This window comes from Melanerpes formicivorus, unplaced genomic scaffold (genome assembly GCF_026170545.1).
Source record: "Melanerpes formicivorus ecotype bairdi unplaced genomic scaffold, bMelFor1.0.p_v2 SCAF_86, whole genome shotgun sequence".
In the NCBI taxonomy this organism is placed as follows: domain Eukaryota; kingdom Metazoa; phylum Chordata; class Aves; order Piciformes; family Picidae; genus Melanerpes; species Melanerpes formicivorus.
In genome coordinates this window covers 1771772-1785296 of record NW_027142438.1, presented here as the reverse complement: position 1 = coordinate 1785296, position 13525 = coordinate 1771772, and positions in this window count along the sequence as shown.

The window sequence follows — 13525 nt, the reverse complement described above, 5'->3', positions numbered from 1 at the left end:
TGGATTTCGCTGATCACATTGATCGTGTGTCGACCCCTTCTTGCGGCAGTGGTGTCAGAACAGGGACCCTCAGATGGGTCTACAACCTTCTACTTAGAAGACAGTGGAGGGCGTAACACGGAGTCCGCAAGTCGTAGACCGGCCCGGGACGGCAGCACCGGCAGCAAAGGCTCGGACAAAGAGGGAGCCCAGCTGACAGCCGAAGGCATCGCATAAGCCTAGGAGACTGCCTTAGCGTGCGCAGGTACTAACACTTAACTTACAAGGAGAATGGAAAGGCAGGCGGCGTACGATTTGCTTAAGTGTTTTTTAGAAAAACGAAAGGTTACAGGTATTGACCTGAAAAAGGAGTTAGAAGGGCTATTGTGTATAGCCCATCAGTGGGGGTTCTTTCAGGACCCTAATGAGGTGTTTGAAAGGGAAGAATGGAGAAGATTAGGTGCTAAGCTACGGGATAAGGTGATTGACGATGAAAAAGTAGCAAAAAGTTTAGCAAAGCCTTGGAGGATAGTAACGAATGTCCCAGGTCAACATGCCTCAGAGCAGAAGGTTGCTATGCAGGCAAGAATTTGACTTGGGGCTGGAGAAGGTAATACGCGCTTAGAGATTCAGGCTGTTACGGCTCCAGTCATACTGCAGGCATCAGTGGATATAGCGAAAATGGCCATAGAGAAAATAAGGGATCCAGCGCAATCACCCTATTATATGGGAATTAAACAGGGGCGAGATAACCTGGGAGAGTTTATTGATAAGCTAACGTCAGCTCTTAAGGGTGCCCAAGTGTCAGATGACCTACATGAAGCTATCTTGAAACAGTGTTTATTGCAGAATGGTAATCAACAGACAAGGGGAATAATTGCCACCTTAGGGCCCGATTGGACGGTAACAGAAGTATTACAAAAAGCCCAAAATTTACCAGAGGGTCCTGTAGCAATGTTAGCAGAAGCTGTAAAAGATTTAAAATTGGGATTCGAAGAACAGGCAAAGGGAATGATGATGGCACAGCAAGTATGTGCTGCCTTATTACCTCTGCGCCAAAAGGCATGCCCTCAGCGTCCCCGCAATACACCAAGTCAGCAACAGAGTCGCGTCCAATTTTACCGATGTGGAGGATCTGGCCACATGCGGAAGACTTGTCATGCTGTGGGGGTCTGGTGCCAAAACTGTCAAAGTGCCTCTCATGCCGAAAGTGTCTGTAAACGGCGTCAGGGAAACTACCAGCAGAGCGCGATGTCAGGACCCCACGCGATGATACAAATGGTGGTCCCATCACCGGAACAACAGAACTCCGACCAGCAACATCAGGCAGCCTCGGGTTGGACCTAGCCGCAGCAGTAAATGTTACCTTGCTAGACAGAGTACCTCAAATGATACTGACAGGGGTAAAAGGACCGATCATGATAAAGAGTACAGCCGTAGGATGTTTGTTAATTGGGAGATCTTCAGCAAGCATGTCGGGACTGAATGTTATAACAGGACTGATAGATGCAGATTATCATGGGGAAATATTTGTAATGGTGCAAACTATGTTACCACCTATGATCATCTCTAAAGGACAGCAGCTAGCACAGTTGATTCCCTTGCCACACTTGGCAGCGGGACTGCAACCATTTAACAGACAAGATAGAGGTGATGGGGGCTTCGGTTCCTCCACGGCACCTCTGACTTTGTTGACTGTGGGTATGAATTCCCGCCCCCAGCAGTTTGTAACGATAACTTGGCAAGGCCAGCAGCAGTACCTTTGTGGGCTGTTGGACACCGGAGCCGATGTTACTGTCATTTCATCTTTGTGTTGGCCATCTGCTGTTGGCGCAAGAGGCCGAATTTACTGATGGTCAGCTTAAAATTCTTTGTATTGCCATGCAACGGAAAGGATTACAAGTAGCACCTGAGAAAATCCAGCGGACATGTCCATGGAAATATTTAGGATGGAAAATTTCAGAATCATTTATTGAACCACAGAAATTGTCTCTTATGTCTGAGCCCAAAAACCTACATGAAATGCAAAAGCTTATGGGCGACATACAGTGTCTGCGACCTGTCGTGGGCATCCCCAATGACATGTTGGAACCGCTGAGGCCCTTGTTGAAGGGCTCAGGCCCAACCACCCCAGTGACTATGACTCCACACCAAAGGGCTGCACTGGACTCTGTCCTGACGCTGATAACATCCAGTGGGGTTGCACGATGGCTGCCCGAACTACCGATCGACATCACCATTTTGATGGGCACAAAACACCTTACGGGGGCCTTGACTCAAGCTTTAAAGAAAACAGGGGAAAGGGGTCAGGAGAGTGTACAGACCCGAGTATTGCAATGGGTTTTTCCATCCTTACAACCACAACATACCATTTTTCAAACAATTTTTGCACTTGCTGATTTAATTAAGCGTTGCCGCTTACGGTTGTATCAGCTTACGGGTCTGCCTCCAGCAATAATATATCTCCCCATGCAGCAATCGAACCTGCAGTGGTATTTAGGCAACAGCTTGGAATTTGCCGCTGGATTGTTAGAGGAAGGTGCTCTCATTAAGACTGCACCTTTGCAAGATAAGATCCTAGGCTGGATGTCGCCGCAATCGTGGATTGGTATACCAAAATATAAGGAGCAACCAATTGTGGGTGCTCTGACGGTATTTACAGACGCAGGGAAGCGTTCCCGAAAAGCTGCAGTGACTTGGCAAGATAAGAGTATTAGCCAGTGGAGACATGTGATGTTAGAGGCAGAACCACAGGACTCACTTCAAACTTTGGAATTGTTGGCAGTGTTGTGGGCCTTACAGCATTGGATGAGCCAACCTCTAAATGTAGTGTCAGATTCCATGTATGTTACGGGGGTTGTACAACGGATAGAGGATGCCCTGATTAAAGATGTAACAAATAAGAGATTATATGAGTAGATGTTGAGGTTACAACAAGCCATAAGATGTAGGTCAGCATCATATTGTATTTTGCATATGAGAAGTCATAAGTTTGATGTTGGCCTGGGAGAAGGAAATGCTTGAGCAGATAAGTTGGTATCCTTATCTGTACCAGTCTCAGCCTCAGTAAAGGCCCGAGAAGCACATATGAACTTTCATCAAAATGCGAAAGGATTGGCCAAGGAAGCATTGCGCTTTTTGTTTATTGTCATTATTATTATTATAGCTGCACAAATAATATTTAGATGTGTAATGAAACAGTTTAATCATTTTACTGAATCTTTTGTAGTTGTTAAAGAAAACGGGGGAATTGTAGAAGAATGGGCAAAGGAAAAAGGCCTGCAGTACTGTTTGGCCTTTTCTGATAAGGATATGGAACGCCACAGAACACAATGGATTTAGCTGAATCATCAGGTAGTAACGCAAGGGCACTGTAACCTTGAGGGTCATAAACAAGTAGGGGACTGCAAAAACAGGATGTCTGTGGCTAGCTGAAGCAGGATGTTAAAACCGCAGGAGGTGGGGTTGACATGTAACCTGTAACCAATAGGATGTTGCTGAGTGGGCATAATTATAGTAAACTGTATATAAGATGTGTCTGATGCTCAATAAAGTTGGATTTCGCTGATCACATTGATCGTGTGTCAACCCCTTCTTGCGGCAACCCCCCTCAGCAGAGGGGGGAACTCTCATTTCTGTGCTTTCTTGTATATTTTTGTATATATTGTAAATATTGTAAATTCTGTAAATTCCCCTGCATATCCTGTATTGCTCTGTAAATATACAGCACCCATTGCTTTGCTAATTCAGCTGTGAGTTTTTTTTCCTTTCCCTTCAATTTTCTTTCCCTTTACTTTACAGGGGGGAGGGAGGAGGCTTTTTGGCCTTACCCTTCCAACCCTACGACACAGTCTCAGGCTGCGCCAGGGGAGGTTTAGGCTGGAGGTTAGGAGGAAGTTCTACACAGAGAGAGTGATTGCCCATTGGAATGGGCTGCCCGAGGAGGTGGTGGAGTCACCATCATTGGAGGTGTTCAGGAGGAGACTTGATGGGGTGCTTGGTGCCATGGTTTAGTTGATTAGGTGGGTTGGATTGGTTGATGGGTTGGACATGATGATCTTGAAGGTCTCTTCCAACCTGGTCTATTCTATTCTATTCTATTCTATTCTATTCTATTCTAATCATCAGGCCCAGGCTTAACCTCAGTGATAAACCAGAGTTTGCTAAAGACGTTTAAGACCATCAGGTCCAACCACTCTCTAAGTCTATGAAGTCTGCCTCCCACGAGTCCACTAGGATGAGAGGAAACAGCCTCAGGTTGCACATGGGGAGGTTGAGGTTGGAGGTGAGAAGAAACTTGTTGGCTGGAAGGGTTCTCAAAGTTCTGGCTGGAGCATCTCTGCTATGAGGACAGGCTGAAGGAGCTGGGCGTGTTCAGCATGGAGAGGAGAAGGCTCCAGGGAGGCCACAGAGCTGCCTGTCAGTGCTTGAAGGGAGTCTACACAAAGGGGAAACCTCCCTGAAAGGCTGAAGCCAGGCAGGGGTTGGGCTCTTCTCCCTAGTGACAAATGATAGGAGGAGAGGAAATGGCTTCAAATTGTACCAGGGAAAGTTTAGCTTGGATCTGAGAGGAAACTTCTTGACTGGAAGGGTTCTCCAAGCCTGGCACAGGCTGCCCAGGGAGGGGGCTGAATCCCCATCCCTGGAGGGGTTTGAAAGAGGCAGAGCTGTGGTGCTGAGGGCCATGGCTTAGCCCCAGCCTTGGTGGAGTCAAGGAATGGTCTGGACTCTTATTTCCCAAGGGAAATAAATTCTGGAGGTGCCTAAGAGTGGGGTGCTGATACAGCAACTGTCTCTGAGATTGTCACTGATGCAGCCCCTAATACTTCTTCACTTCAGACTGCTTCCTTATCAGAGAAAACACACTGCAGGACAAGACAGGTTGAGTGAAGAGAGAGAAAAACAAATTATTGCTGTGGGAAGCAAGGGGGAGGAAAAAAAGGGGGAAAAAAAGGAAATACAAATCTTCAAAGAAAGACTGAAACATTATTGATGTTAAATGATTGAAAGGGGAGCGTGACACAAGGGGAGGAAATAATAAGGATTAATTGAGACAGGAGACTTTGCAGGGCCTCATCCCTCAGCACATCTGTCGAGGGTTGGAAGGGTAAGGCCAAGAAGCCTCTTCCCTCCCCCCTGTAAGTAAGGGGAAAGAAAAAATTGAAGGGAAAGGAAAAAAACTCACAAGCTGAATTAGCAAAGCAGTGGAGCTGTATATTTACAAAGCAATGTAGGGTATGCAGGGGAATATATACAAATTTACAATATGTACAATATATACAAAGATATACAATAGAGTAACACAGAAATGAGAGTTCCCCCCTCTGCTGAGGGGGGTTTCCCACCTCCGCTCTCCCCTCTTTCCCCCTTTCCCCAGAGTGGGATAGAAAGAGAAAGAAAAGAGAGGAAAAAGAAGTTAGAAGCACTTGTGTTAATTGGAAAGCAGTTAATACAGGCCTGGTAGCTTATCGGTTTTCAAGGCCGAAGCCTTGGCAGAAAGCCCAGCACAGAAAGAGCTGCTGCACTGTGGAGAGACGGAAGCAAGACTGATAGAGAAGTGCTGGAATGCCCAGGATACTTTCTCCTGCACTCCCAGTTCAGAAGGTGCTTCCTCCCACTTCACCAATGAAATTAGTTTAGATTATTCTTTCCGTTTACCAACTTCCGTCCACCATATTCCCCTTCTTAAGGGGACAACGTCAACCAGTCACAACATCAAACGTAAATGTTTCCAGAGCAATAACCATAATTTGCACGCATCTTGTGGTTGCAGCCTGGCAGTTATTGCCAGAGCTGTGTGGCTCTGTGTGACCGGTTGACGTTGTCCCCTTAAGAAAGGGAATATGGTGGATGGAATTTGATAAACGGAAAGAACGGATCTAAACTATTTCATTGGTGAAGTGGGAGGAAGCACCTTCTGAACTGGGACAGCAGGAAGGTATACTGGGCTTTCCAGCACTTTTCTGCAGTCTTGCTTCCGCCTCTTCTTCAGGCAACAACTTTCTGTGCTGGGCTTTCTGCCAAGGCTTCGGCCTTGAAGCCGATAAGAGACCAGGCCTGTAGTAACTCCTTTCCAATTAACACAAAACTGCCTCTAACTTTTTTTTCCTCTTTCTCTCTCTTTTCTAACCTGCTCTGGGGAAGAGGGGGAGAGCGGGGGAGAGCGGAGGTGGGGAACCCCCTCAGCAAGGGGGGGGTCACTCTCATTTCTGTGTTACTTTATTGTATATCTTTGTATATATTGTAAATATTGTAAAATTGTATATATTCCCCTGCATACCCTACACTGCTTTGTAAATATAAAGCTCCACTGCTTTGCTAATTCAGCTTGTGAGTTTTTTTTTCCCTTTCCCTTCAATTTTCTTTCCCTTTACCTTACAAGGGGGAAGGGAGGAGGCTTCTTGGCCTTACCCTTCCAACCCATCACATTTTTGTTTTCTTGGCGTACCCAACGTGCGGCAGATAATTAGTTCAAATTATTACTTGATTGATTTAGTGTTTTCTAGCTTTATTAGCAAACATGAAGGTATTGTGGTTTGTGGAGCGATTATTCTTTTCAGTTTTTGGGGCTCTGGTTTACAGATATTGTTTGGGTTTGATTTTGGATTACCTGGGTAAATATTTGGTGCGGACAATTTATCTGTGGGTTATGTATAGAGTTAGATTATGGTATGGAAAATGCATGAATTTCTTATGGCCAGTGAGATACAGGAATGTTACCTCCACCACTCTCCCAATTGAGATAAAGGGTTTTAAGATTCCGCCTGAGGAGAGAGTAACTTTAGGTGATGGCTGGGATCCAAAGGTGATTTATTTCATGTCTATAATTCTACTGCTGGTGATAATTATCGTGTATCTCCTGATTTCTTTGCGGCGAGAGAGGAAGATGTCCAGGGCATGTTTTGTTATTAAAACTAGATCAAAAAGAAAACGCCATGGCCCTGGATCAGTCCCAGAGTCATGTAGTGATGAGGAGTGTACAGAATCTGTGTCAGTTAAAAAGAAGGCTAAAAAGTCAATTGGTAAAGCAGCTCTAAATGATTTTGCTGCTGATTCTGGCAAGCTGCCAAGGGCGTCAGCTGGTATCAACATGGTGCCTACTCCTTCTCCTCCTTCTTCTTCTCCGTTGGCCATTAATGGAGCAACGTCACTTCCACCCACTCCCTCGGTGGGACCGGAAGTCACTGCCCCAGCAGCTGATTTATCTCAGGACCTGTCAGCTTCCATTAAGGTGGCTGTAAATTCAAACACAGCTCCAGTTAAGGTGACTGTTTTAAAGACTAGAAGTGGAAAGGCCAAAGATGGAGAAGAAGAGGTGGAGACTGATCCTGGTGAGGGGCCCTCTACTCTAAAAGATCCTGCTCAGGAGGAAGAGAAGGTTTGTTTTAAAGATCTAGCTAACCCAGTGAGATCAAAGCAGGATAGAGATGAAGTTAGGAAAGCAGCTGGCAAAGGTGGTTCTCAGCTTAAAGAGATCCTTAGGAGAATGACAGCAGGATTATATGGACAAAGAATTCAGGGAGATGAAGATGAAGATGATATTTCAGAGTGTTCTTCTCCCGCGAGGAATTGCGTTGTACCCGTAGAGATTTCACCAGGGCAGATAAGGAGCCAGTTCTAGCTTGGCTTAGTAGATGTTATGATACAAGTGCTCCAGCTCTAACAGCTGGAGACAAGTCAGCAGCTCAGTTAGGAACTCTCTCAAGGGATAATGCAACAGATAGACATCTAGGCAGGGCTCTCGGTAAGGTTAATCTGTGGATACGCCTTTTAATGGCGGTTGCCATGAGATACCCTTCCCGAGATGATCTTCCATGGAATCCTAAACCCTGGACTACCATAGATGAGGGAATTAAGCGCTTGAGAGAATTTGCTGTTAGAGAGCTACTCTATGGTGAACATGAAACTCTGAATCCTGATGACATTCCTGTGGGTATTGGTCTTGCTAAAAAGATCATCAAACTTGCTCCTTCTAATTATGCAAACATTCTGGCAAGCAGAATTGTGTCAAGAAATTATGGTGGATCTTCTCCTACGGTTGGCCAATTCAGTGATCAAATGAGACAATTGGAGGATAGCATGACACGTGGTTCTTTGGTTTCAGCCATTGAAACTCTCTCTGGAAAAATTGAGAATTGCATGAGAGAGTTAAAAGATGAATTTAGAAATTCCATATCCCAATTGGCACAGAAGGATAATTTCAATTCTCCCTCCAGGTGGGTACAAGTTCCATCTGTGAGGAATACACGTCCTCCAAGGAGGTCATTCCAAAACAGGTCATTCCAAAACAGGTCACTCCAAAACAGACCACCAAAGCAATCACGTAGAACTATTTGGATAACTCTGCGTGATCAGTTTGGTGAGAACATGAACCGCTGGGATGGCCAACCAACTTATAATCTTTTCTGGAGACTGAGGGAATTGCAAAGTGGCAGAACCCGAGGTAGCAATACCAGAAGGGTAGCTGTTACTTCCAAAGTTCCCCAGAATGACTCTTATGGCTCCAACAGTGGCTCCCGTTATAACATGCAAAGTTATAACCCTGCAAACTATGTGCAATGCACATGTGCGCATGTTCCCCATAACTAGGGGTGCCCTGCCTCCCGCCAGGGGGAGGAGAGGGATAACAGAGATAATAGAATCTATTGGGATGTGTACATCCAGTGGCCTGGCACTTCACAATTTCGGAAGTACAGGGCCTGGGTTGACACAGGAGCTCAGTGCACCATAATACCATCAAATTATCAGGGATCAGAGTCTATAACTATTCTGGGAGTCACTGGTGGATCTCAAGAGTTAAGTAAGGTGGAGGTTAATATGAGTTTAACTGGTAAACAATGGAGGAAGCATACAGTTGTGACCGGACCTGATGCACCCTGTATTTTGGGAATTGATTTTTTGAGAGAAGGGCATTTCAAAGACCCTAGAGGTTACAAATGGGCTTTTGGAGTAGCTTCTATAGAAATTGATGGACAAAAATTGAAGCTGTCTGCTATACCTGAGCTTTCTGATGAATCTGCAGTTGTGGGACAACATAAGATACAGGATATTAAACTGCCGGTTGCTTCTCAGACTGTGCATCACAGACAATACAGAACCAACCGTGACTCTTTGTTGCCCATTCAGAATCTGATTCGTCAGATGGAGAGTCAGAAAGTCGTCAGCAAAACTCATTCACCTTTCAACAGTCCAGTGTGGCCTGTGCGGAAGCAGAATGGAGACGGGCGTCTGACAGTCGACTACCGAGCCCTAAATGAAGTAACACCACCTATGAGTGCAGCAGTACCAGACATGATGGAGCTACAGTATGAGCTGGAATCCAAAGAGGCCAAATGGTATGCTACCATAGACATTGCTAATGCATTTTTCTCTATTCCCATAGCAGAGGAATGCAGGCCTCAGTTTGCTTTCACCTGGAGAGGAATCCAGTACACTTTCAACAGACTGCCAATGGGCTGGATCCACAGCTCAAGCATCTGTCATGCAGTGATCCACGATGCTCTAGAGAAAGGAGGTGCTCCAGAACACATCAGGTTCATTTATGACATCAACGTCTGGGGTAAAACTGCTGAGGAAGTCTTCGAGAAAAGTAACAAAATCATTGACATTCTTCTGAATGGAGGTTTTGTCATCAAATGAGACAAGGTGAAAGGACCTACCACAGAAATTCAGTTTCTGGGAGTGCGGTGGCAGGATGGACGTCGACACATTCCAGTGGATGTGGTAAATAGAGTCTCCACCATGGCAAGTCCCACAAACAAGCAAGAGACCCTACGTTTCTTGGAGATAGTGGGATTTTGGAGACTACACATTCCTGGATACAGTCAGATTGTGAAACCTCTGTATGATGTGACTCGAAAGAGAAACCATTTCCACTGGGGACCTGAACAACAAGCAGCCTTTGACCAGATAAAGCAAGAGGTAGTTCAAGCAATGGGTCTGGGACCTGTCCGAGATGGTCCAGACATTAAGAACATTTTGTACACGGCTGCAAGTGACAATCGTCCAACCTGGTGCTTGTGGCAAAAAGCTCCAGGTGAGACACGTGGGCAACCTCTTGGTTTCTGGAGTTGAGGTTACAGAGGTTCAGAGGCTAATTATACTCCAACAGAGAAAGAAATTTTAGCTGCCTATGAAGGAGTGAAAGCATCTTCTGAAGTGATTGGAACTGAATCACAACTTCTCTTAGCTCCCAGATTACCAGTTTTGAATTGGATGTTCAAAGGCAAAGGCTCCACACCACATCATGCCACAGACTCAACATGGTCTAAGTGGATGGCTCTGATAACACAGAGAGCTCGAATGGGAAATCTTGAAAGACCTGGTCTAGTGGAGGTGATCTCAAGTTGGCCTGGAGGCATCAACTGTGCTAAACCTCCAGAGGAGAAAGTAACTCGTGCTGAGGAAGCTCCTCCTTACAATGACCTTTCTGATGATGAAAAGAAATATGCTTTGTTCACAGACGGTTCCTGTTGTCTTGTTGGAAACAAGCGAAGGTGGAAGTCTGCAGTGTGGAGTCCAACACGCCGAGTTGCAGAGGCAAAGGACGGAGAAGGAGAATCCAGTCAGTTCGCAGAGGTAAAAGCTGTCTAGCTAGCTCTCGACGTGGCTGAACGTGAGAGATGGCCAAAGCTTTATCTCTACACCGACTCATGGATGGTAGCCAATGCTCTGTGGGGTTGGCTAAAGAACTGGAAGAAGAGTGGTTGGCAGAGAACAGGAAAACCCATTTGGGCAGCCAACCTGTGGCAGGACATTGCTGATCGAATTGAGAGAATTCCAGTGAAAGTGAGACACATCGATGCTCACATTCCTAAGAGCAAAGCTACTGAGGAACAGCAACACAACCATCAGGCAGATCTAGCTGCAAGAGTTTCTCAAGTAGACATGGACTCTAGTCTTGATCTCGACTGGAAACACCGAGGTGAGATATTCTTAGCTCGGTGGGCTCACGATTCATCAGGACATCAAGGCAGAGATGCAACATACCAATGGGCTCGTGACAGATCCATAGAGATTTCCATGGATGCTATCACACAAGTCATCCATGACTGTGACATTTGTGCTGGTATTAAGCAGGCAAAACGACTTAAGCCCTTGTGGTATGGTGACAGATGGTCCAAGTACAAGGATGGTGAAGCTTGGCAGATTGACTACATTACTCTACCACGTTCTCGTTCTGGTAAGCAGGGCAAAGATCCAGGCAGAGGTAGCGAAAATTACCTGATGGGCAACTCCAGGAGCTGGGAACAGAGCCAAGCTCTGCTCCAGCTTCTTAGCTGCAGGGCTGTGCTGGCTGCTGTGGCTCTTCTCCATGGGCAGCAGGGACACTTGTGATGAGCACAGGGTGAAATGCAGAACAGCTTGGGGCCATTGCAAGCCAGGAGGTCTGTGCAGATCAGCACTGTCTGCATGTGAGGCCAACACTGCTGGAGGTGTGCCTGGAAGGAGCTTGGGAATTCATCCTACTGCTGTCCCAGGAATCTCACCCATTTCCCAAGGGCCTGCTCAACAAGTATGCCATCACCTTGTGTTCCTCTGCCCAGTGCCCCTGGAGAAGGTCTGTTCAGTGTGGATGGGACCTCTGTTAGCAAACCTTCTCTGCATGAAGCACAGGAAGCCAAAACAGGGCAGTTTCTCCCCAGCATCAGGTGATAGAATGAGAGGAAATGGCCTGAAATTGCACCAGGGGAGGGTTAGGTTGTAGAGGAGGAAATATTTGTGTGCTGCAAGAGTGGTCAGGGACTGGCACAGGCTGCCCAGGGAGGTGGTGGAGTCCCCATGCCTGGAGGTGTTCCTGAACCCTGTGGCCATGGCACTTGGGGCCATGGTTTGGTGGCCATGGTGGGGCTGGATTGATGGTTGGACTGTGTGATCTGAGAGGCTTTTTCCAACCCAACCTCTATAATTCTCTGACTCTAGGATGCCCTGGGTGCAGTGTGGTGTCTCAGATAGCCCTAGACACCTAACTTTCATAAAACAAATGCAGACCTTAGAGCTTGTCACAGTCAGGGGAATGACACTAACCTACAGCAGCCACAGACCTAATTTAAGGTGAGAGAATGAATCATTCCTGTGCTAGTGTCTCACCAGCCTCATTGCACGGAATTTAGAATCATAGAATCAACCAGGTTGGAAAAGACCTCAGAGATCATCAGGTCCAACCTATTACCTAATACCCAACACCTCCTGACAACTAAACCATGGCTCCAAGTGCCACATCCAATCCCTCCAGGGATGGTGACTCCACCACCTCCCTGGGCAGCACATTCCAAGGGCCAATTGCTCTTTCTGGAAAGAACTTTCTCCTCACTTCCAGCCTAAACCTCCCCTGGCACAGCTTGAGACTGTGTCCTCTTGTTCTGGTGCTGCTTGCCTGGCAGAAGGGACCAACCCCCACCTGGCTACAACCTCCCTTCAGGGAGTTGGAGAGAGCAAGAAGGTCTCCCCTGAGCCTCCTCTTCTCCAGGCTAAGCAACCCCAGCTCCCTCAGCCTCTCCTCACAGGGCTGTGCTCCAGACCCCTCCCCAGCTTTGTTGCCCTTCTCTGGACACCTTCCAGTAGCTCAACATCTTTCCTAAACTGAGGAGCCCAGAATTGGGCTCCTAATGTCAACCTAACTCTGCCCTGCTCCAGTGTCAAACCCTTGCCCCTCATCCTATCCCCATAGACCCTTCTGAAGAGTCGCTCCCCAGCCTTCCTGCAGGTCACCTTCAATAATTGAAATGCTTCTGCAAGCCAAACCCCAAAGGAATAAACAAGCAGACAGAAATGATTCATTTTTCCTCCTGACCACCTCCATCCTCCTTGCAGGAAGTCATCCAGTTCTGAAGGTTAATGATAAACCCAGGGACAGCTGGTTTCTCTCTTCCTTCTTTCTTTCTCTCTCTCTTTCTTTCATTCTTTCTTTCTTTCTTTCTTTCTTTCTTTCTTTCTTTCTTTCTTTCTTTCTTTCTTTCTTTCTTTCTTTCTGTCTTTCTGTCTTTCTGTCTTTCTTTCTTTTGCTCTTTCTTTCTCTCTTTCTTTCTTTTGCTCTTTCTTTCTTTCTTTCTTTCTCATTCTTTCTCTCTTTCTCTCTCTTTCTCTCTCTCTTTCTTTCTTTCTCTTTCTTTCTCTCTTTCTCTCGTTCTTTCTTTCTCTCTCTCTTTCTCTCTTTCTCTCTTTCTTTCTCTCTTTCTTTCTTTCTCTTTCTTTCTCTCTTTCTCTCTTTCTTTCTTTCTCTCTCTCTTTCTTTCTTTCTCTTTCTTTCTCTCTTTCTTTCTTTCTCTCTCTCTTTCTTTCTTTCTCTTTTCTTTCTCTCTTTCTTTCTCTCTTTCTTTCTTTCTCTCTCTTTCTTTCTCTCTTTCTCTCTTTCTTTCTTTCTCTCTCTCTTTCTTTCTCTCTTTCTTTCTCTCTTTCTTTCTCTTTCTTTCTCTCTTTCTCTCTTTCTTTCTTTCTTTCTCTCTTTCTTTCACTCTTTCTTTCTTTCTCTCTTTCTCTCTTTCTTTCTTTCTCTCTTTCTCTCTTTCTTTCTTTCTCTTTCTTTCTCTCTTTCTTTCTCTTTCTT